Here is a 22,124-nt window from a genome sequence, read left to right as displayed (position 1 = left end):
GGGAAGCCTGTGTGGGTGCGGAGCATCTGCAGACTGACCAGCCTCCGGCCCGGCCAGCTGTCCACTGCTGTGGCCACAAAGTCCTCGTCACCACCAGCACACCACCGCCACCACTGTGCCATTTTTAAACCATCACACAGATGCAAAGCTTTTTCACAGATGCTGCTTTGGCATCACATGACAAGCTTGTAAGATCATGGCAGGGATTTCTTCCCTCTTTCTGCTATGAGGAAAGTGGGGTTCCTGGAGGAAGAGTGACTTCCCAAGAAGTACACAGTGAGGCAACATTTGGTAGTGAACTTGGAGCCCACACCCTCTGCCTCAGGTCTGGAGCTCTGTCTGCTCCTCCATGCCCTTGACTTTTCAGTTCAACCAGCACTGATGGGCCTATGTAACAAAGACCTTTTTTTTTTTTGACCATGCTGCATGGCTTCTGAGATCTCAGTTTCCTGATGAGGGACTGAACTTGGGCCACGGCAGTGAAAGCACTAACTCCTAACCACTGGACCAAGGAGCTCCCACTAACAACTGTTTCTGAGAACTGTGCAGGTATTCAGTTCAGTTCAGTCACTCAGTCGTGTCCGACTATCTGTGACCCCGTGGACTGCAGCACACCAGGCCTCCCTGTCCATCACCAATTCCTGGAGTTTACTCAAACTCATGTCCATTGAGTTGGTGTTACACCCTCACTTCATGTTATTATCTCATTTAACCATCAAGACAACTTCACAAATTAAGTACTGCCACTGTTTTCATTTCACAGACAGAGACACTGCGGTTCAGAAACATGGAGTTATCTTCCCCAGTTCACCATTTTAGAAAGGGGCAGACAGGAGATTAAACCGGAGGTCAGTCCAGTTCTGAGGCCTGCACTTGGAATCTCTGTGCTCACTCTGGGACCAGAGGGGAAAGGAGAGCAGACACACTCAAACAGCATGTGTGCCCACAGGTTATGGTGAGATTAGGATAACAGGAAGACAGACAAAGCTCTCGAAGAGCCCAGAAGATGCAGGCTGTTACAAACGTCCAGGCAGGAGGCCAGGAGTCTGAGCAAGGGACATCAGAACAGAGGGAGGTGACAGATGGGAGGGAAGCGGCCTTGTGAGACCTTGGTCAAGTGCCTTGCTTTCTCTGGATCTCAATTTACCCAGCTGTTAAGAAAAGTCCCTGGAATATCTCCAGAGCCCTCTCCACCTCGAAAAACTCTTGGACCCTGGGAAAACAAGCAATGCCTGGTGACAGCCTGGCTGCCAGCCACGGGGGAATCTGAAATGTCCTTGGCTGTCCTGGCATGATTCAACTGCTGGGTAACAGGCTTGCAAAAGCACAGGGCTTGGTCGGCATGCCTGGGCACCACTGAAGTGTGGGTCCTAAGGGCGACACATCCCGCCCATTGTCAACCCCTCCATGGCTCCACTGGAGCAAGCACCCAGGCTGGACCCGGACCAGGAACCAAGGTCACACCCAAGTGCCCAGTGGAATGTCACTCCAGGCTTGCCCTGCCCTGATCCTGTCCAGACAACCTGAGGACACTCAACGTCACCCACCCCTCAAAGCCCCACACTCACATTCCCTAAAGTCAGCCACTGGGATGTAGAGACAAGGGGTTCTGTAGGAGATCTTAGGGAAAATGACCATCTCCATTCCCATGGGACGTGTGTAAGGCAGAAGCTGCTCACGACAAGTCAAGTGAAGACCACCAGTTAAAGGAAGGGCGGGAAAGTCCACCGGGATGGCCCTCAGTTCTCACTCCTGCAGGTGGACGGGGTTCAGCCAAACTCACAGCTGCCTCCTCAGACCACATGTGTCCGAGTCTCCTACTCTATAGCCTGCCACGGCTCCCACCACCTACAGGGCAAAACCCCTTAACCTGACCCACTGAACAGTCACTGCTACTAACAACCTCTGTTCACTGGGTGTGGTGTGTGCCAAAGCCTTGGCTATGTGCATTTTCTCATTTAACCCTCACAGAAACTCTCTGATGCAGGATGCAGGTACCGCGGTTAGCCCATTTTCACAGATGAGAAAACGGAGGCTCAGAGAGGTTATGCCAGTGGCCCAGAGTCTCACAGCCAGGTGGCAGAACAAGGACTTGCATCCACACTGGACTCTAGGCCAGGTTCTTACCCTCTGTGCATTCGGCCCCTTCAAGGGCCCCCTGCCACCCTCAGAGCCCTGGGCGCAGCTTAACACTTTCATATGCCGGAGGGGGAACCAAGGCACAGAGAGAAACCTCTGTTGGTAACCGAGCCAGGGAAAGGCCTGAGGCCTGCCCCCACGCCACCCACCCCAGGAAGAACCCCCACCCAAGGAAGCACACCAGGCAGAAAGGCCAGGACCACCGCCAAGACAATGAGTCCTCAGAATCTGCCTGTTTCCTCTGTCCAGAAGGAAGGGGGAGAAAGGAGCAGGTTTACAAAGAAAGAAAAAGAACATGAGAGGCCCAGGAAATGCTGTTCTTACAGACAGGTTCTCAAGAGTCTGGGAGGTCCTCCAGGGCACCCCCACACCCCTCCAACAACAGGAACGCCCAGGACCAACCTCTACCCATGTGTCTCCCCTCGCCTAGATACGCCCCTAACTAGGACATCTGATCTGAAATCTCCATTTCTCTCCCTAAATCTGCCATCCTGCAGCCTTCCCTGTCTCCATAAATGTCCTTCCAGTCCCTGAGACCAGAAACCTTGCTGCTGACACTTTCTTCCTCCCACATCCCACATCTGATCCATCAGCACATCGTCCTGAGAAACCCACTCGGAGTCCGACCCCTTGCCACGCCGAGCTGTACTGCCACCTGCGTGACCGCCACACCTCCCTCCCTCCCTCCCTCCCGGCCCTGCCGTGTCCTGCTTCCACCCTCCTGACTTCTCCCCGCCGGCAAACGTGAGTCAGGCCTCAGCCTCAGCCCCTCAGCAGCTCCCCCTTAACTCAGACTAAACAGCAAAGTCCTCTAGAAGGCCCGAGAGGCCCTAAGCGGTCCTCCCCGCCCCTGCTCTGGCCGCCTCTCCTCCTAGGACTGCTCTTATTCTACCCCTCCCCACACCAGTCTTCTGCTCCTCAAGCATATCCCAAACACTCTTGCCGCGAAGCCTTGTGCTGCCATGCCCTCCACCTGGAATGCTCTTCCCCACACACCCTGTGGCTCCCTAGCTCCCTCCTGGAATCTCTCTCATCCCCTCACCAGGGATTTTCCATGACCCCCACCCCTAACACAGCAGAGCCACTCACTCAACACAGCTTTATTTTTGCAGCAGGCACTCTGGCCACCTGACAAATAGCCACTGTTCATCAGTTTGTTGACTCTCTCTCACCACTAGAATGTCACCCCCCAGTCCAAAAGAGGGACCCGGTCTGTTTTGTTCACTGCTGAGTCCCAGTGCCCAGAAAAGTGCCCAGAACAAAGTAGATGCTCAATAAAAATGTGCTGGCAGAAGGACTATGGCTGCCCTCATCTGACCATCTGTTGGTTTCTTCAGCCCCCAGGAGACCAGGATAGCCTGGAGGCTGAAGTGAGACTCTACCTATACCAGCTGGAGTCTTCTTGACAGTTGTCTCATGAACAGCCCTGGTACAAGTAACTGCTTGGACCTGAGCAGGACTTACACTGATCCCTATCTGATGCCTGTGCCCACTCTTCTGGCTACTTCTGGGCCTGACAACTGGGCCCACGGGGCAGCTCCCATCCCAGCAGGAACACGGACTGGGCTGCAGCTGGGCTCCCTCCACCAGCCCGCCAGTGCTGCCGGGGTCTGGCATCTGACAAAGGCTGCCCCATGCCCTCAGCGAGGGGAGGAGGAGGAGGGAGGCCGAGTGCCACGCCTGCCCTTTTCCTGTTGTCAGCAGGAGGACTGTCAGAAGGAAGCTTTGTTCTCAGAATAAAGAGCAAGAAGCCCAGTGCCAGGCGGAAACGGGCACAGAGGCAGCTGGCCCATTGGAGACAGTTTAAGGAAAAATGAAAAAAAAAATGGGATGGAGGAGGTTTGAGGGATAATTTGCACACCCAACCAGTTTCATGCCTCCAGGGTGGCTATGACGATGGTGGCTTCACTTTTCCAGGTCAAGCCTCGAGGGTGTCAGACAACCAGACGACTGTCCCAGCTGGGGGGCCTGGCACTGACCCTGAGGAGGGAGATGAGGATGGAGGAGTGGATCCTCGCTTGAGAGTCAGAAGACCTGGGTCCAAGCCTGGCTTTCCACATAATCACGTGAGACACGGGGGGCGTCCCTCCCTCCGCATACCTTGACATACCCATCTATAAGTGACTTGTGCCAGCCTGTGCTTGAAGTCTCAGCCTGTCTGCCACCAGACCACCCAGCGAGGTGCCTGAGCCTGTGGCCAGGTCACTGGCAGCCCAGGACAGTCCTCCAACCTTCCTGGGCACAGGCCCTGCTCACTGGGACCCGGGCTTCTAGCCTGCCTCCTCCCCTGCCATCAGGGCCCTCCTCTTCTGAGCTGTCTGTCACCTGAGCAGTGTTAAATCCCTCTGGGCCTGGCCCAGACTCTGGCACCTGCCCAGAGCCCCCCGTCAGCCTCTCCCAGGATGGTGCTCCAGACACTTTGAGTCACAACCACCAGAGAAGCCCAGCGTGTCAGTGCACACAAGGTGAAAAAGATGCCCAGAGAGGGAAAGGGGCACAAGATGTCACATAGCACAAACGTACCCGGAGGTCCACCCTTCCAGCCCTGGGCTCCCTGAGCTAAGACAGGGTCTTCAAGGCATGTCTATAGACCCTCATGTCTAAATCCTCTAGGAGGGGGACACTATACTCTGGACTGAAGGAATCAAAGATGAGGGCCAGAAACCTGCATGCTTTTTTTCTTTAAAAAAAAAAAAAAAAAGCTTCCCAGATTTTTCTTGTACCCAGAACAATTGTGACCTCTCAGCTAAGACCTCTTCCACGAGGGGACATCTTAGCTGGAAGGTTAGGGTTTCCATTAAAAGAGTAAAATAAGCTTTTCACAGATAGATAGCTGAACAAAGAAGCTGGGGGTTAAAGCACATTCTCTAGGAGAATAAAGCAGATAAAGGCCTGAAGGAGGGGAAACCCAGCCCAGCAAACACTTGAACTGATTCTCCCCCGCCATCTCCCATCTCCCCCAGGATGCAGAGGTTTGCACTTGATGCCATCCAAAGGCTGCTGATCCCAGCCTCCCTCCGCCCCGAAGCTCCTCCAAGCCCCCGAGGAGGGTGGAAGGTGGAGACAGCTGCAGGGGAAATGTTTCTCTCCTTGGTTCTACTGCAGCGTGGGGACGACTCTCTGAGTGACTGTTTATCCCCAGCTTAAGAAGCTGCCGGGGTCAGTGGCTAAGCAGTCACAGCTTATCTGGGAGGAGGATTCTCAGGCCGTGGGGCAGGCTGATCCAGAGGCTTCCATTAAATGGAATCTTCACAGCTGGTGAGGCGCAGCAATGCCCCGCCTTCATTCATAAAGGAAACACTTATTATGCTCCTGCTGTGTATGCAGTCCTGAGCTTGAGCACCCCCCACCACCCTCAAAGAGCCACAAAATTGACAGACATGGCACTATACCACAGCACAGGAGAGAGAGCCAGCCGTGCCTACAGGACAGGGTCGAAAACTCAGATGCCTAGGAGGCTAGAGAGACTGTGCAAGCCTGCCAAGTGGCTCGGGAGGGCTGGGGCAAAGTGGAGCTTACGTGCTTCATCTCCAGTAGTGGCCACTGGAGAACTAGGCTCAAAGTTTTACAATCTTCTCATTTTTGAAGTAAAGCCAGAAGTTGAGATCTTACGTAAAATCTCCTGTTGGCAACTAGCTCAATATTTGATGTGGGCCAAGTAAAATCTGCCCCTGGGGTGGATGTGGCCTGCCAGTCTGTGGCCTTTGTTTTCTTAAAGAGAACAGAACGCAAAGCTCAGAAGAGGAGGCTGCCTGTAGCCGAGATACCAGGGAAGGCTTCCTGGGAGAGGAGGACTGGCGCTGGGCTGCAGGGGCGGGTAGGTCACTCCTGGGGAGGGAGTCATGGCAGGGTGGGGGGAGGTGGCGTACCAATTCAAGCCATAAGGACCATGGGTCAAGGGCACCAGCCCGCAGCCTATAGCCTGCCCATCCCCCTAAAAAGGAATCCTGGTCTCCATCCCCAAAGCAGGCACAGAGGCGTCAGCTCTGTCTGTCCCCCGGTGGCCAGGGGAGGGGCCACTCGCCCAGGAACCTCCTAACTAAACCACTCGGTGGCAGAATAGCATGGGTTCGATTTCATCCCTGGAGCTTGAGGAACAGGTCAGCTAATGCAACAGCCCCACAGGGGGAAGGGAGAGGAAGAGACAATGGAGGACAAAATGAGGTTGAGAATCCCGTCCTGCCTGGCCAGGCCCCACTGGTTACATAATCCTGCCTCAAGGCACCAGTGAGGGCCTGGGCTGGGGAGACCCAGGATGTAGAAGGTTCCCCGGCCTTCCCCTGCCCACTGCTGCTTTTCAACCCTGCCCTGCAGCTCCTGAAAAGCCCAACAGAGCTCTGGGTGGAGACTAAGACCCCAAGATAAGGCACTTAACAGGATCACACAGCAAATTAGCAGCAAAGCTGAAACTGATAATAACAGCAATATTTAACCAAGTGGTTACTTTGTGCCAGGCAGAGCGCAAATCCTTTACACACATTATCTTTATCTTATTTAAAAAGTCTACAACACCTGTAGATAACTACTCTCATTTTTCCCACTTCACAGATGGGGGAATTGAAGCACAGACATACTAACTTACCCAAGGTGATGCCGGAGCTGGCTCAGAGGAGGAGCCAGTTTTCAGAACCCAACAGTGGCCTCCAAGACCACACAATGAACCACGAAACTACACTGCCATCACGCTACTTTCTGCTAGAACCACACTGCCTTTCAGCTTCCTTCTCTCAAGCACGCCGGGCACGCATGCAGCCCCCTGCCCTCCTGTCAGCACTTTGGGCGCCACTGAGTCCTCTGACAACCTGATGAAACCTACAGATTCTCTCTGCAGAAAAAGAATCCACAGAAATGCCTACAAAACACTGCAGGAGATTTGAGGGGCTCACACAGCCCTGCACTGGGGAGCAAAGCGGATCCAAAGCATGGAATACTCCAAAGTTGGGGGGAAGTGGAGGAAGGGGATTCCCCGAGGCTCTCTGGCCCCCTCATCTCTGAACTTGGAGCCCATATGGACAGACACGTTAGTCCACAGGCGTGGGCACGCATCACGGCCCAGAGCCTAGTCATCCCTTCAGGGCTGGGAGAACAGAATGAATCACGATATACAATAGCCCCCGCCTCTGCACCCACTGGGAGTGACTCACAGCTCCCAGCTGCTAGGCAGACGGTGCACAGCTGGGCCCCAGCATCTGGACGGGGGTGGCATCGCCAAGCTTACCACCATGCTTCCCCACCCTGTGAGTTACCGTTCAATGGGTCACCTGTCTACAGGTTAGACCTGGCCTTGCCCAGACTCTAGCAGCTCTGTTTCCAAGAGGGGACCCTCCACAGTCTCCACTGCGCTCCAGGCCAGCTGGTGCCATGGGAGCAAGAGGTGGCGACAACTGCCCCTTAACAAGGCACCGCAAGGCCCAGGCTCCCATCCCAAGTCTCCTGCTGCCTCACCGTGCAACCTCAGGCAGCACCCCCACCTGTCAGAGCCTCAGTTTCACCAACTATAAAGTGGGAAGACGACCGTATCAAGTCCTACCCAGCACCACAGCCCCAAGTCTATAAACAGCAGCACCTGACAAACTTCACAGAGCCTTGGGATCCTGCTTTCAGGAAGTTACATAAACATCCTTCGGAAAACAAAAGTCAAACCTAAAGGCTTTTTTTTTTTTTCCTGTAAGGATATCAAGAAGCCCTTTTTATAGTCTGACTTCCCCCATTCTACCTCCATTGTTTCAGATATCCTCTCAGGACCTAAAAAATACATTTGGTTTCCGTCTGGGGTCTGGGCTTCTTGGTGTTCTTCCCCTTGGATGCCGCCCCACCCTCCTTGGCAGCTTTCTCCTCCAGACACACCCTTCTGTACCCCCAGCACTGGTCTGGGCCACCCCGAGGGCTATGGCTACCCAGCCTGCCAAAGGAGGGGTGGGGGGCAGGGACAGTTTTCAGGAAACAAAGCCTCCCCTGGTCAGAACAGAGAGTGCTGCAGGTCTGGTCCCAATGTGACATGGTGGGTGGCCCTGTGTGGGTCCCTGCTCCCCACTGAGAGATGAAGGGCTTCCTCTACTGTATCAGGGATGCTCCTGCACTGCACCCAAAGACACGGAGGCAGATGAAAACAGCAGGGTGCACACTGGGCTCTCTGATCACGACTCCCCAAACCCTCCTGCTAGAACCAGAGGAGACCCGGGTTTTTCTCTCTGATTTTATTTCTTGCTCTAGCTGTGGGACCTGGAACTCAGCTCAGCTCCTCTTTGAGCCTCAAATGGCCCATCCATGACACAGGGAGAATGACAGTGTCCATAGTGGAGGCCATGATTTGGAGGCTTGAGCCCTAACCACCCCCACACAATCCTATCACCCCCCCTCAGTAAAGCCTGACTTACTCATTTGATAGAATGCAGCTCTATAAAGCCTGCTACACAAACACCCCAAAACAATCCTCCATAGCCTCTCTTCCAAGGAGATCATGCTTCTAAGGCTCCCACAGTAAAATTTCTAGATTTCTACCACCTATGGCTGTGTGCCCTCAGTATCTTCATTTGTAAAATGGGGCCAATAATGATGCCAACCTCATAAGATTACTCTGGGGATTACTCCAGAGAAGGTTATATGGATGTGCCTAGCAAGCATTGACAAGCTCTCCACAAATTTGAGTGGCAATTATACGATCACCATCATTAAAATGACTGAAATGCTTTAAAACCATTGGACTGGTATCAGCTAAGGCCCCGTGGCCCTCTTGGACCACATCTGGTCACTGTGACCACACGTGCATGCATGTGCCCCCGACCCCAGCACACACCCTTCTCTGCAGCAGGAGCCACTCTCTGCTCCCAGTGCTAGAATACAGCCAGCTTGTTCCTGGCACCCATCCTTGCCACCCACAGAGTCTGCCACCTGCAAGTCCCCCAACTTCCCAAGTGGCCCCAGCACTGTCTCCTGTAAGCACGTTGGGGTTCTCTTAAACCCCACCACTGTGGCACAAGACTGTTTCCAGGCAGAGGAAGCTGTTTCAAGATGGAGAGTCTCTGAAGTCAGGCTAGAGAGAAACTGGGCTTTCCTCTGGGTCCCCCGCATTTGCTGGTGTCTGAATATGTTCAGAGCCCAGAGTAGCATCAATTTTTTTTATTACCCAACCAAGTACTTTGGGAAGTTGAGCATGCATCGGAATCACCTGAGAAACTTACATTGTTGGATTCCCCGCCCTCCCTAACTCATCAGTTTCAGATTCAGTAAGTCTGGGGTGGGGCTGGATAATTTGCACTTCTAATAAGTTCCCAGGTAATGTTGATGCCAGTGGTCCAGAAACCAACTTTGAGAACCACTGACTTAACATGCAGGTGAATAAGGGAGAGCTGTGAACAGGTGATGCTAACAGTCCTGTAAACACACATGCAGGAGCTGCCCGGCGTAAGGGCAGGAGGAAGGGGACCTGGGCACACGGTGCAACCAGAGAGAAGGCCCTGTGAGGACGACTTTAATTTCTCCTCGCCTGGCCTCTGCCTGGGCAGGCAGCATAAACCAGAGGTGGCTGTGTAATAACCACAGCAAATCTCCACCGACCGCCACCCTAGACCTGCCCTGACAGGCCCATCCTTGGCTGGCCCGCAGGTGAGGAGAATCCATGCTACGCCTCACGGAACCAGACCTCTCAGGTCTCCACCACTTCTCAGCGAGGAGCAGCAGGATTCTGCTCCATACCTCCAGATACCCATCCAGACACATCCCCTTCCATCTTGGCCAGCTCAGACTGTTTCCGTATTTCCAGCACCTCATACAAGTCAACTTCGTCTGACCAGAGCAGTTCCCTCAGAAACCACCAGACATCAATGACAGACCTGCCAAGTCTGAACTTCGCCAGGACAAGCCATCCACCCCTCTGGGCCTTAGTCACCATATCTGCTAAAGGAGGGTGATAACAGTGCCCACCGCCTTCTGTTGCTGGGAGAATGAAAATGGGGTCCTTAGTCATTAACTACATCATCAGCTACAACAATAACCATAACTATCACGGACTGGGCTTGCAGTTAAGCATCTTCCTTGTGTTTTCTTTCTAAATGCTGTGAGATGAGGACAGTTATCCCCTCTGTACAGATGAGAACCTACAACAGCTCGCCCAGGGTCCCACCAAGCAGGAACTGACCCAGCAGAGATGTGAACCCAGCTTATCCTGCTCCAGAGCCTGGTTCCCAGCCTCTTCTCAATGCGTGTCCCCGTCAGCCCACCCTGAGATTCAGCCCAGGTCAACTCTCCCTGCCACCATCCTCTCCCCCTGCCTGGAGCACAGGGAGGCTGGGCAGGAGGGCTACAGAGGCTGCAGCCTCCACAGTTGCCCACAGTCTAGGGTATGGGCCCCTGGTCTTGAGGGCAGTCATGAGGCCTGCCAGCTAGGCCAATCTATCTGGCACAAGTTTTAGATACCACTCAACAGGGCCACCAAGGAGGAGGCTGGGACTACAGAACGTGAGCATCTTAACCATGGAAGAAGAGAAGAACGGGTTTCCCTGGTGGCTCAGTGATAAAGAATCCACCTGCCAATGCAGGAGACACAGGTTCGATCCCCTGAGAAGATCCCAAATGTCACAGAGCAACTAAAGCTCATGCTCCACAACTACTGAGCCCGGTAACTGCAATCACGGAGTCCCCGAGATGCAACCACGGAGGCCCTCGTGCCTGTGCGCCACGACGAGAGAAGCCATCGCAATGAGAAGCCCACACACCACAGCCAGAGAGTAGCCCCCACTCTCTGTAACTGGAGAAAAGCCTGTGCAGCACTGAAGACCCAGGACAGTCAAAAATAAATAAATAAAATTAGTTAAAAAAAGGAAAATCAGATGTAACCAAGAGAGTGAGACCCTGCCAGGCTTCCAGGATGAGATGGGCAGCTGCCATGCCTCTCTCTCCAGTCACAGTTTCCTCAACCACACAAGCCTCAAGTCATTAGACAGAAAGCTTAGAGATCCCAGAGAGTCTTCCCTTCATCTCGAGAGACAGAGATCACCTCCTAAACAAAAATTGTGATAACCATTGTTATCTCTGAACAGCTCCCACTTACTGAGCTCTGACACTGGGTCAGGCACAGATCTGCTCCATCTCCCTGCAAAACAGGACTACTACTATCCTCATTCTGCAGTTGAGGAAAACCATGCCCAGAGAGATTTAGGTAATGTGATCTAGATCCCACAGCTAACGATGACAGAGTTGGGACGTGAACCTGGGACTTCTGACTCCACTGTGCAAAGCTGCCCAAATCCAGTAGGGCAGAAACAGGCTGCCTGCAGCCACCGCCTCCAGAGCATGGCGCCTGGAGGAGATGAGACATGCCCTTAAGGAGCCAGAATTCAAAACCAGGTGTATGGAGGTCCCTGTAGAGGCCCAGATAACAGACTGTGCATGGAAAGCAGGGAGCAGGCAGTACTAGCTCTGTGGATTTAGAAAGAGGTCATGCTGGAGCTGGGTACTGGCTGGGGAGGGACTCTGGGGTGGGTGGGCGAAAGTGACTGGGGTGCAGCGTCCTCTCTGTGAGCAGAGTTGTGGAGAGAGGAAGGGACTGGGCACACACAGGGAGGGAAAGGGGACAGTTTCTTTGTGAGGGTCAAGGGGGACTGGAAGATAGGGCACTGTGGTCACATAGCAAGCCACCCACCTCCATGCCTGGCCCTCAAATAAGTGTTCATTTGCAGTGCACAATTAAAATTAGACTAATCCAATCTGTATCAACAAATAAAACAAGCAGGAATAAAAAGGTCCAGGAGGCAACTGGACACAAACCTTTCTTCATCGAGATAAGAGCGTCAGGCTGTGTGTGTGTGTACGCTCAGTCATGTCAGACTCTTTTGTGACCCCATGGACTGCAGCCCACCAGGCTCTTCTGTCCATGGGATTCTCCAGGCAAGAATACTGGAGTGAGTTGCCATGCCCTCTTCCAGGGGATCTTCCTGACCCAGGGACCGAACCCAAATCTCTGCATCTCCTGCACTGCAAGCAGATTCTTTACCACTGAGCCATTAAGGACCTCTGTAATTCCTTTGGTGACAGACTGGCTTTAGCCCCAACGCCACACAGTCCAAGACACCCCCATCCACCCCTTCCAAGCTCTCAACCTCCAAGCTGAAGCTGACAGAGCTTTGTGACAGCCCCACAGGCAGAAGAAAGTACGTTGGCTGGTGAGCTCTGAGACTGGGAGACTCTAACCTCTAATGAGGGGAGGGAGGCAGATACCCCTGGCCCCCCACACACACATATCCCACCCCATCCACTCCTCACTTTCGAACCAACCCCTGACTGAGTCAGCCTGATTCATGATTCAGCCTTATTTCCTCATATTTGAGGAAAGACAGACTGAACCCATTTCACAGGCTGAGAAAGGAAGGCAGAAGGTTCCAGGCCTATGTGAAACCACAGGCCCTGGCAATTCGGGCTTTGGTGGCTGACCTAGAAATCCTGAGGGGCCTCTGAAAGGGCAGCTGGGCTGAGGGTTTCCGTGGGGCACGGGCTCTCCCAGGCAGAGCGCCGCAGAGGAACTTCTGGAAACGCACAGGAAGGGGCAGTTCTGAAAAGCGATGAGAAAAATGAAGTGGAAATGGGTCAAGCACACCCTAAACGCTGAGATTCTCGGGTGAAAAGGGAACTGAGAGAAGTCACCCAGGCCTGACCGTGCTGGCACATGCTTTCTGCACCCTCTCCAGGTCCTCTGGGTGCTGTCAGCAATGGGACCTTGCTGCCTTCCCAGGCAGTTTATGCCTGTTAGCTTCACTGTCACCCTTGGGGCTGTCTCTGCCCTTGAGAGCCACACAGGACAAGATTATGCCCTCTGCCCAGAGACAGCCCTGTAGGGAAGTGAAAGCAGTGACATGGCCACTTATGGGTCCTTCCCCAAACCTGAGGCCACCTGTGATGACCCCATCCTCAAGGCACCTACAAAGTCCTGTAGCCTCCCCCTCCTTCTCTCTCAGTCCGTCCTGTGGCCTGAGTCAGACTTCAGTCAACTTTCTGCTGGACCACAATTAGCATCATCTCTGAGCTGGTCTCAACCCTGCCAGTCTTGCCACCATCTCCAGCCAAATGACCCCCAAGAGAAGCAGCACAAGAGGGCAGAAACAGTTCACGCCTGGGCTCAAACACAGGTCTGTAAGTGACTCAACCCCTCTGAGCCTCCATTTCCTCATCTGAAGATGGGGTGGGGTTGGGGGTGAGCAGCAAGCAGCTACTTTGCAGGGGTATTGTGAGATTTCAATGGAGCGTCTGTAAGGAGCCTGGCACAAGACACAGTAACAGGCACCAACTCAATGAGCTGCTTACAAACCTCTGTCCTCTCCACCAGCCACAGAATAAAATCCAAACTCCTGAGCAGGATACTGCAAGCTCCCCATGACCTGATCTTGCCTCCCACTGCCCCCCTTCCCACTGCCTGCACCCTCACAAGCACTTCCTCCCCCAGGAAGCCCTGTCGACATTAATAACCAGAAGAGTTTTTCCCTCCACTGACCTTCCAAAGCCCATCTATCACTGATCACATCCTGCCTCTTCGCCATCACTTGATCCTTGCCTTCCCTCCCCCATCAGATTAGCAGACTCTCCAGTCAGAAAGCAGCAGCACCTCACCCCATTTCATTTCCCAGTCACCCCCGTCCACAGACATTTTCCATACATATTTAACAAATTACCCGAACGTTCCATTTCAAATAAAGAATGTCCAAGTTCTCCAAACAGTCCAGATATTTCAAGCTATATCCTAAACCAAATTCCAAACAAGCAGAAGTCTGCCCAGTCTCCAGGGACTCACAGGCCTGTTTTTGACCTCAAAGTTTGGAAGACGGGTCACGCAGGTCCAAAGCCCAGGGCAGAGAAAGCTCTAAGCTGCGAAAACCAGAGTCCATTCCTAAGTGTCTCACATGCAGGGTTTCTCAGTTGGCCCCTAGGTCAACCCCCAGCTTATGATTTCATACCTTTAACACATCCTCAATTTGTGATTGTAAAACTGTCTTTGCATACCCCTGTGACCGGAGAGTCACTATCCATCTTTTCATTCTTGCTGCTTCTCTTCCCTTCACCTGTTGATTCTTGCTTTTCATGACGACAAGGAGAGTCTGACCACATGCCAAGGGTCATTACCATCCCTTAGGACTCTTTTCAATCCCCAACATTTCTGAGTGCCCTTAAAGTCTAGCTAAGTAGTCGAATTTCCCCTCTTGTTCCTACAAACCGGCAATGAACTGTCAGTCCAAGAGGACCCCCTTCTCTCAGGGTCCAGGAAAAGCCTATGGACACTGCAAATCCCAGACTCAGTGCTGAAACAGCCCTTGGAGCAGTTCGAACAGTAACGCACAAACTTTCCTCTCCCCAAAACTTTATTATCTACGCCCACTCTATTGTTTTAATACGTCATTTACTAACCAGCAATTTGTTTTCTATTTTTAAATAAATTACTCAAGGTCCCTACTCAGAGCCTGATCCATAGTCATGGACTGGTACCGCCACCAGAAGACTGGGCTAGCACAGAGCACTTATGTGAGTGGACATCTAGGCCACCCCCCATTCATTTCTGGGCTATTTACTGAGGGCCTACAGTGTCCCCTAGGCTCAGAAACCCATGCATTTTCCATGAGGATTCTGCAATTGAGACACAGGCTCAAAGTCCACCCTTCATGACTATCCTCAAGGACGCTTGGGGTTGGGGCACCAAAGCAGCCCATTACTTTTGCAATGAGGACCCTGCCAATGAGTCACACTGAAGGACACCTGGAATATAAGTCCCTTGGCCATAGATCTCTCATCATCCCAAGGGCTCCGCTCCTGGCCCTATCTCTACACCCTGCTGATGTGAAAGTGACCTGGTCCGAATGGAGTTGGAAAGTTCTTCAGTTCCCTGGGTGCTGGGAAGAGACAGCCGCCAGCTATCCCCAGCCAGAGCCAGGCAGAGCACCTCCCTGCACCACCCGCTCGACGAGTGAGTTGCTTCCATGGTCCCAGCCAGCAGCAGAACTTGGACCATTATCCAGCGCCAGGCCCAGGCTCCAGCTGCCCACAATAATAAGAACCAAGGCACAAGATCTCAACCCACACGAGACTGGGCAGAAGGAGCAACACCTGTGGGTAAGGGAAAGGCCAAGGATGTCCTGACAATTTCAAAGGGAAATGAGATGGGTCACAGTAGGATCTTATAGAGCCCTGTAGTTGAGACTCAGGCTGGGGGAGGGGAGTCAAATCCAAGCTCCACCACTTCTCACCTGTGTAACCTTCCCGATTTCTGTGCCTCAGTTTGCACCTCTGTAAAATGTTGCTGATAGTCACATGGTAGAATTAAATGAGATGAAGTATATAAGGCAATTAGCCCAGGCCCTGGCTTATAGTACACATAGGACAAATACTTGTTGAATATAAGCATGCTCCTTAAAGGTTCTCATTTCATTCTTATTCTGGCCCATTCTTACACTTTGCCCATTTTACAGGTAAGAAAATTGAGGCTAAGGGAAGGTAAGGAACCAGCCCAAGGTTACAGAGCTGGGAAGTGACAGGCCCCCAGGTCAATCTGAACCTCAAACCATGGAAAATAATGCCCAGGCCATTCCAAATGCTCTGGGCGGGTGGGTACAGCACCGGGGTGTGATGGTGGGGCTCTGTATCCCCTGGGCTTGGCATGGCTCCTCGCTGACCCACTGGGGCCTGAGTCTGGGAAAGAGCCAGGAGGCCAGTTCCCAATTTCCCAGTTTGTCCCAAAGCCCTCGCGTCCACGTACGCCCCCTTCTTACCTCGTCCCAGGTTGTTAAAGGGCAGCGTTCAAAGCGGGGGTGTCCTTGCTCCCGAGAACCTGAGGGAGGAGGGGAGTTAAGAGACCAGGCGGATCACAACCCAGGGAAAACCGGTCCGGCTGCCTTACCCTTCCCGAAGCGGGGACCCGGCCTCTAACCCCCTCCCTCGCCAGACAAAAGTTTCCCCTGTTCGGGAGTGGGGAGGGGGAGGGGGCATTCCTCGTGAGTGACATTATCCGTGACCTACAGCTGCCGCGCTGCCCTCGCCCGCACCCCGGCCTGCCCCCGGCCCCCGCGCGGTCCCCTACCCCTTTGTCCTCCCACCCCCGCGCGCGGGGCCCCGCGGACGCTGCGAGCCCGGCCGGCGCCCGCCCGCACCAAACTTGAGCCGGCAGCCACTCGGGCCCTGCGCGGCCTGCACGCCCGGCTCGACTCGGGCCCCGCCGGCTCGGCGACAGGGGACTGGCCGGCCCCGGCCCTCCCAGCCTCTTACCTGCCTCGGCTAGGGCGCCACCCGGGGGAGGGGGCGCTCCCGGCGAGCCGCCGGACGCCTGGGTCCCCCGGGCCGAGCGCGCGCCGCGGGGCACTGGCCCGGGCCGGGGTTAACCCCTTCGCGGCCGCCTCCCGCCGCTCCCACCCCCGCTCCACGCCGCCGCCGCCGCCCCGCCTTCCGCAGGCTCTCCACCCCCAGGCCCTCCCGCGGTGCCCAGCCCCCAGTCCCGGCCCCCGGCACTGCGCTGAAGCACCGCTCAGCCTCCCCCCTCATCCCGCGGTGGGAGGTGGGGGGGTCTCCCTGGAGACTGGAAGTTGGGGCGCGCCACCTCGCCCCCGCGCGGGCCCGCGGAGCACCGAGGTGAACCCGCGCGCCAAGGGACCCCCCCCCACCCCCCCGCCTGCCTCCCCTTACACCCTCTGGCCCCGGCGCCTACCTCCCCGAATCTCGGCGGTGGAGGCGGGTTTCGATCCCGTGATGGAGCGTGGGTGCCGGCCAGAGATCGGCGCCGGAGGCCCGAGCGGCCGGCGGGCGTGCGGCGAGCACCCCGGGGCGGGGGCCGGGGCGGGACTGGGCGCTGCTATCGGGGCTGGATTTCTCGGCTTCCACCCGGATTCTCCCTCGGCTCTCCCGGCCGATTCGGTGCTGCTCGGCGACCACGTGACGCGGGCTGCCTTTGACCCCAGTCTCGGAGCGGGTAGGGGGCGGGGGCGGGAGGGGGTGTCAGATGCGGGACCCACGAGGGCCCGAGGCGGCTGCCGGGAGTCCCGGAGGCGGTGACCTCGACGAAATAAAGCCCGAGTGAAGCCAACAAGTTATTCGGGGTCAAGGAGGGAACAGCACTGGGGGGTCGAAGAGGCTGCAGAGAGCGAGGGAGACAAAGACCCGCGCCCGCCGTGCTTCCAAGGGCCCTGGGAGCGGCCCGGCGGGCCCGAGGGCGCCTCGTGGCTCTGCCGCCACTAGGCTTGTGACAGCCCTCCAGGGCCTCCTCTGGGAGGAGGGCTCCGCAACAACCAGGTCTCTGCTGGAGTGACCCCTCCTGCCTGCGCAGTTCTTCCCTGCACCCTCTACCCTTTTGCCCTTACTCTCGAAAACCCCTTTATTCCCTTTATCGTGATTATCTTGTTCATTTACTGGTTTCATTGTTTACTAGAATGGCATCTTCCCCCAACAAGTTGTTCCCAGCTGAATTCCCAGAGCCTGGCACGTAACAGGCAGATGAAGAGATGGATGACATTGTGCAAATCTCTTCTCCCACTGAGCCTCAGTTTCCCACCTCCAGTGTTATTTCAAGGATCTCAAGGACCCTGCAAATTAGGCAGGATTACAGTGGTCATCCTCATTAAACAGATGAGAACCATGAGGCCCAGAAAGACAAAATGATTTCTGGGAGTCTCTTAAGTGGCTGAGAGCCAGAGCCTGCACACAGATATGTTTGTTCCAGGTGGGGCTTTCTGCCATCCATGAGCCTGTCTGTAAGATGAAGGGCTGGGTCATTAGTTGATTGGTTGATTAGGAGCCATAAGGGGCTTGTTTAATGATGTAGATCACCAGGCCCCTACCCTACCCTACAGGTCTGACTCATGGGCCTGGAGTGAGACTAGAGCAAATTTGGAAAGCAATAGATCGGTGGTTTCCTAAGGGCCTTCAGAGGCTCAAGATTACCTCACTGTAGGAGCAAAGCTTAAGAAAAAAAAATATGGAACTATCACATGATCCAGCCATTCCACTACTGGGCATATACCCTGAGAAAACCATACCTGACAAAAACACATGCACCCCATTATTCGTTGCAACACTTTTTACAGTAGCTAGGACATTGGAAAAGACCCTGATGCTGGGAGGGATTGGGGGCAGGAGGAGAAGGGGATGACAGAGGATGAGATGGCTGGATGGCATCACCAACTGGATGGACATGAGTTTGAGTAAACTCTGGGAGCTGGTGATGGACAGGGAGGCCTGGCGTGCTGCAATTCATGGGGTCGCAAAGAGTTGGACTGAACTGAACTGAACTGAGGGCATGGAAGCAGCCTAGATGTCCACTGACAGATGAATGGATACAGAAGCTGTGGTACATACACACAATGGAATGTTACTCAGCTTTAAAAAAGAATGCATTTGAGCCAGTACTAATGAGGTGGATGAACCTAGAGTATTTTACAGAGTGAAGTAAGTCAGAGAAAGACAAATACTGTATATTAACACGTGTATGAAATCTAGAAAGACGGTACTGATGAACCTATTTGCAGGGCAGAAATGGAAACACAAATATAGAGAATAGACTTGTGGACATGGTATGGGAGGGACAGGGTGGGAAGAATTGAGAGAGAAGCATGGAAACATATACATTACCATATGTAAAACAGACAGTGAGAATTTGCTCTGTGGCACAAGCAGCTCAACCCAGTGCTCTGTGACAACTTAGAGAGGTGGGATGGGGTAGAAGATGGGAAGGAGGTTCAGGAGGGAGGGGGCAAATGTATATAACTGTGGCTGATTCATGTTGATGTGTGGCAGAAACCAGCACAAAACTATAAAGTGAATATCTTGCAATAAAAAATATAAGTGAAAAAAAAAAAAGAGCAACCAAAGCAAAGCCAGGAGAAGTAGAAAAGTCAAGCCAGACACTTAAGAGTGAGACAGACTCACCCCAATTTCCCTAAAGAGTAACCTCCCTGTGCTGGTGGGCAGGGGGCGGGGGGGGGGTGAGAGGGAGGAGGGATTTCAGCCAGCCCACTCATGTCTCAGAGAGGGAAAGACTCAAAGGCCTGATCAAGGTATGCTGCTAGGGGATGGGACCAGGCTCAAGACCAGTCATGTCCATGTGACAGCTTTAGATGGAGCACAGTTAGTAGGACTTAGCCTAGGGTTGGTGACACAGGCCCAAACTGCAGGCCTTATTCAAAGACAGGCTTGTGACTTCTAGGGCATACTCCAGCCATGCCATCAGTTTAGCCAGGGAAATCAGCATCCACCAACAAATTCTCTTTTATAATCCATGTTCCTGCAGTCAAAGTCCCTGAATACTGTCTGGGTCTTGGGCAGGTAAACAAGCTCCAGAATCTTACGCTCAAATCTGCTTTAGAAGACCATTTTCATCCACATGAGGTCCTGCAGGCGTCTTCCCTGTGTCAGGCCCTGTGTTCTTAGTAACAGATACAGGGTTGAAAGGACACAGATCTGCACTCTCAAGAAGTGTCTGGGTGTGTTTGGAGATGATCTGCATGTCTCTCTCTGTGTCCAGAGGCTTCTTGAGTTGAGGGCCCAAGGCCCTCCAGCTCACTGTCACCCAGAAAACCTGCAAAAAGGCCCTACCCAGGGAATCGGCCTCCCTGGGCCTAGGGTCTGGGTGGAACTGAGAACTCGCATTTCTAACCCATACCCTGGGAGGTTCTGAGGGACACTGTTAAGATGCCCTGCTCCTCCATCCCCTCAGACCTAGGGCAAGTGCTGTGGCCCACAGTAAGAGGGGAGCAGAACAAGGGACTCTGAGGGGGAAGCAGCCTCTGAGCAGGATCCAGAGAAACCGGAAGGAATCGGTTTTAGGAGACGGACATTCCCGGTATAAGGAACAACCTGTTACAGGCCACATGGAAAGCATTCAGGAAAAGCTGAGTGTTGCATGGACAGGGGTAGGGGGAAGGGGAAGGAAACAAGAAGGAAGGAATGAGCAAGAAAGCTGGAGAGGTGGATTGGGAGCAGTTTATGGGTGACCTGCTATGAGGGGTCCAATGGAAGGGATGTTATCCTGAGGGCCAGCTGGAGTGAGAAGGCTGTAAGCAGGTGACGGAGGTGATAAGAGACACGCTACGGGAGGCCAGTCAGGTCACACAGCTATCCTCCTGCCCGAGCTGAGCGAGGGCCACATCTCATCAATGGAGCCGGGGGGTTGGGGGCAGGGAGGCTGTGAGCCAGGGTAATTCCCCATCCCTGACAGTTCTTCCAACTCTTCTCAAGTCCTCAGAGTTACTGTTCACCAAGTCGGGCCCAAGGCCCTCCTGCTTAGTGTCACCCAGAAAGCCTGCAAAAAGGCCACGCCCAGACCCCACCCAGGGAACTGGCCTCCCTGGGTCTAGGGTCTAGGTGGAGCTGAGGACTCCCATTTCTGACCCTGCCCTGGGGGGTTCTGAGGAGGACTGTCGAGATGCCCTGCTCCTCCATCCCCTCAGGACACACCCACATCTCCTGGAGCTTTGGGGACCTTCTTTGTTCTGATAACCGCCACTGCCCACACCCTCTCCTCAGTCCAACTGTCCCCCTCACTGACCACTCGACATGCTCCTCGGTTGTCCCAAGGTCCCCTTTATCCAACGCCATAAATCAAAGGGTGAACTTCCAAACATGCATCTGCTCAAACCTGCTTCTCCCCCTCCTCCATGGACATGTCCAGTCCAGAAGTCTGACACAAGCCCCTTCTCCCCGCATCCCATCCATGAGCCAGTTCCACTGGCTCTGCCTCCGGTTGCTTTTCTCTAACCCAATCCCATGCCGTCCTCTTCATCACTACCACACTCATCCAAGTCACCATCTTGTCTGCCTTGGCCCATGTCAACAGCTCCCCTGCCCCCACTCTGCCTCCTCTAATGTAATCTCACCATGTTCATTCTACTTAAAGCCGTCAATGGCTTCCCATTGCTCTCACAATAAATTCCCCAACTTGTCTAGCCTTATCTCTTGTCCTAAATGATATGCCTGGCCTTCCCCTTTACCTAATTCCTTGTTGAGTGTGTAGACTAACTGGGTTTGAATTCTGGCTCTACAAGCTGTGTGACCGTGGGCCAGTTTTTCAAACTTTTCTGTGTTCATCTCTAAAATGAGATAATGGTAGTCTGCACTTCATAGGGCCATTGTGAGCATTAAATGAGTTAAACATGTAAAGAAGCCCTGAGAATGGTGCCTGTCACATGAAGTTGTTGTTGTTTAGTCCCTAAGTTGTGTCCGACTTCTTTTGCAACCCCATGGACTGTAACCGCCAGGATCCTCTGTCCAGGGGATTTCTCAGGCAAGAATACTGGAGTGGGTTGCCATTCCTTTCTCCAGGGGGTCTTCCTGACCCTGGGATCAAACCTATGTCTCCTGCATTGGCAGGTGGATTCTTTATTACTGAAGCACCAGGGAAGCCACTGTCACATAATAAGTTCTGTTAAACCAGTCCGTCCTAAAGGAAATCAGTCCTGGGTGTTCATTGGAAGGACTGATGTTGAAGCTGAAACTCCAATATTTTGGCCACCTGATGCGAAGAGCTGACTCATTTGAAAAGACCCTGATGTGGGGAAAGATTGAGGGCAGGAGGAGAAGGGGACGACAGAGGATGATGGTTGGATGGCATCACCGACTCAATGGACATGAGTTTGGGTAAACTCTGGGGGTTGGTGATGGACAGGGAGGCCTGGCGTGCTGAGATTCATGGGGTCGCAAAGAGTCGGACATGACTGAGCTACCAAACTGAACTGAACTGAAAATGTTAGCTAAGTGGTTAGTTTTTGTTTGGGGCACATCAGGTTAAATCTCACTTCCTTCTGAGGCTCCCCCTGTGCCCCTAACCGAGACCACTTCCAGGTCTACGTGTCACAGTCCCTCCTCACCACCCTTGTCGTTACTTGTGGGCTGGCTCTCTCTAGAGTGCAAGCTGTGCTGGCGCAGGCCCCCGTTGGTCTCAGACCCAGCTGAGCCCTGGACCCCCACCCAGTGCTAGGCACAGTGCAGGCCGGAAACCAGCACATATTTGCTAACTAAGCAAAATAAAA

The 22,124-nt window shown here is 53.8% G+C and overlaps 1 protein-coding gene across 3 annotated transcripts in view; it reads right to left on the bottom strand.

Moving 5' to 3' along the window:
- Window positions 1-22,124, bottom strand: part of NDST1 (N-deacetylase and N-sulfotransferase 1) — a 121,034-nt gene that overhangs the window by 70,242 nt on the left and 28,668 nt on the right. Inside the window, exons 1-2 of one of the 3 annotated variants that reach the window (XM_061151739.1) lie at window positions 16,814-16,942; window positions 15,885-15,943 (exon numbers count right to left, since the gene is read on the bottom strand). The gene's annotated coding sequence lies outside the window, so the exon portion shown is untranslated. Of the gene's footprint in view, window positions 1-15,884; window positions 15,944-16,377; window positions 16,470-16,813; window positions 16,943-22,124 lie in introns of those variants that run through there. The other 2 variants (XM_061151740.1, XM_061151741.1) reach the window with 2 other exon arrangements.

Source organism: Dama dama, chromosome 9 (assembly GCF_033118175.1).
Source record: "Dama dama isolate Ldn47 chromosome 9, ASM3311817v1, whole genome shotgun sequence".
Classification (NCBI taxonomy): domain Eukaryota; kingdom Metazoa; phylum Chordata; class Mammalia; order Artiodactyla; family Cervidae; genus Dama; species Dama dama.
Note: the sequence above shows the minus strand (reverse complement) of the source record. Positions and strands in the feature narration are given on the sequence as shown.